This window comes from Styela clava, chromosome 13, assembly GCF_964204865.1.
Source record: "Styela clava chromosome 13, kaStyClav1.hap1.2, whole genome shotgun sequence".
Lineage (NCBI taxonomy): Eukaryota > Metazoa > Chordata > Ascidiacea > Stolidobranchia > Styelidae > Styela > Styela clava.
The window spans coordinates 15,775,001-15,777,500 of record NC_135262.1 but is presented as its reverse complement, the minus strand read 5'-3'; the positions used below and the strand labels follow the sequence as shown (position 1 = coordinate 15,777,500).

The 2,500-nt window shown below is 55.7% G+C and overlaps 1 non-coding gene across 1 annotated transcript in view; it reads left to right on the top strand.

Annotated features, from left to right (window-relative positions):
• The first annotated feature begins 2,037 nt into the window (after positions 1 to 2,037).
• LOC144431630 (small subunit ribosomal RNA) overlaps positions 2,038 to 2,500 on the top strand; it is a 1,811-nt gene continuing 1,348 nt past the window's right edge. The window contains exon 1 of the ribosomal RNA XR_013480192.1: positions 2,038 to 2,500. This exon is cut by the window's right edge and continues 1,348 nt beyond it. This is a non-coding gene — a ribosomal RNA (small subunit ribosomal RNA).

Here is a 2,500-nt window from a genome sequence, read left to right as displayed (position 1 = left end):
AGTAATTTCGAATGAGCCAAGAAAGAGCGGTGCGGGGCCGGTCGGAGCGCACCCTTTTCTCGGTGGCTGGCGGGCGAGAGAGTGCTGCGTCGCCGGCATCGGCGTCGAAAGAAGCCGAGCCGAAAAAAGTTAAAGTACAAACGTGCAAGCATACTAACCTAACCCTAGGTAAGGCATGTTAGAGCGAAAGACAGTAAACTCGAATGAGCCAAGAAAGAGCGGTGCGGGGCCGGTCGGAGCGCACCCTTTTCTCGGTGGCTGGCGGGCGAGAGAGTGCTGCGTCGCCAGCATCGGCGTCGAAAGAAGCCGAGCCGAAAAAAGTTAAAGTACAAACGTGCAAGCATACTAACCTAACCCTAGGTAAGGCATGTCAGAGCGAAAGACAGTAATTTCGAATGAGCCAAGAAGGAGCGGTGCGGGGCCGGTCGGAGCGCACCCTTTTCTCGGTGGCTGGCGGGCGAGAGAGTGCTGCGTCGCCGGTATCGGCGTCGAAAGAAGCCGAGCCGAAAAAAGTTAAAGTACAAACGTGCAAGCATACTAGCCTAACCCTAGGTAAGGCATGTCAGAGCGAAAGACAGTAATTTCGAATGAGCCAAGAAAGAGCGGTGCGGGGCCGGTCGGAGCGCACCCTTTTCTCGGTGGCTGGCGGGCGAGAGAGTGCTGCGTCGCCGGCATCGGCGTCAAAAGAAGCCGAGCCGAAAAAAGTTAAAGTACAAACGTGCAAGCATACTAACCTAACCCTAGGTAAGGCATGTTAGAGCGAAAGACAGTAAACTCGAATGAGCCAAGAAAGAGCGGTGCGGGGCCGGTCGGAGCGCACCCTTTTCTCGGTGGCTGGCGGGCGAGAGAGTGCTGCGTCGCCAGCATCGGCGTCGAAAGAAGCCGAGCCGAAAAAAGTTAAAGTACAAACGTGCAAGCATACTAACCTAACCCTAGGTAAGGCATGTCAGAGCGAAAGACAGTAATTTCGAATGAGCCAAGAAAGAGCGGTGCGGGGCCGGTCGGAGCGCACCCTTTTCTCGGTGGCTGGCGGGCGAGAGAGTGCTGCGTCGCCGGCATCGGCGTCGAAAGAAGCCGAGCCGAAAAAAGTTAAAGTACAAACGTGCAAGCATACTAGCCTAACCCTAGGTAAGGCATGTCAGAGCGAAAGACAGTAATTTCGAATGAGCCAAGAAAGAGCGGTGCGGGGCCGGTCGGAGCGCACCCTTTTCTCGGTGGCTGGCGGGCGAGAGAGTGCTGCGTCGCCGGCATCGGCGTCGAAAGAAGCCGAGCCGAAAAAAGTTAAAGTACAAACGTGCAAGCATACTAACCTAACCCTAGGTAAGGCATGTCAGAGCGAAAGACAGTAATTTCGAATGAGCCAAGAAAGAGCGGTGCGGGGCCGGTCGGAGCGCACCCTTTTCTCGGTGGCTGGCGGGCGAGAGAGTGCTGCGTCGCCGGCATCGGCGTCGAAAGAAGCCGAGCCAAAAAAAGTTAAAGTACAAACGTGCAAGCATACTAACCTAACCCTAGGTAAGGCATGTTAGAGCGAAAGACAGTAAACTCGAATGAGCCAAGAAAGAGCGGTGCGGGGCCGGTCGGAGCGCACCCTTTTCTCGGTGGCTGGCGGGCGAGAGAGTGCTGCGTCGCCGGCATCGGCGTCGAAAGAAGCCGAGCCAAAAAAAGTTAAAGTACAAACGCGATGCTAATGAGCGAGCCGTTGTCTCGACTAATATGTAGGGGGCGTTCGATCGAGCGTCTGGCTTGAGCGCTTGTCGGCCTAGCAGAACGGTCGCATTGTTATGCCCGGGTTTTAGGCACCGCTGCAGGCGGCCGGCAGAGCTCTTGTTTGTGCGAAACTGAATGGATCGAGCCCGAGAGAGGGCGAGCAAAGAAAAAACGCAAATCGCTCCGCCTGGCACTGCCGGCGAGAGCGTGGACGTCGCGGCCAGCGACTGTCGAAGCTGAGTACGGCCGCAGGCGATCGCCTCGGTCTTAAACGAATGCGACGAGCACGCGCCGGGCGGCCCAGCAAGGGCCGAGCGCAGCTGTCGCAGCTATCTGGTTGATCCTGCCAGTAGTGATATGCTTGTCTCAAAGATTAAGCCATGCAGGTGCAAGTACGAGTTCTCGTAAAGCGAAACTGCGAATGGCTCATTAAATCAGTCTTGGTTTATTTGGTCTCGTAAGCGAAGTGGATAACTGTGGTAATTCTAGAGCTAATACATGCATTAAGCGCCGACTTCGGGAGGCGCGCTTTTATCAGATCAAAACCGACCGGGTTCGTCCTGTGACGTTTGATGACTCTGGATAACCACGCGGATCGTACGGTCTCTGCACCGACGACGTATCATTCAAGTGTCTGCCCTATCAACTGTCGAAGGTACGCTACGTGCCTACCTTTGTAATAACGGGTAACGGGGAATCAGGGTTCGATTCCGGAGAGGGAGCCTGAGAAACGGCTACCACATCCAAGGAAGGCAGCAGGCGCGCAAATTACCCATTCCCGACACGGGGAGGT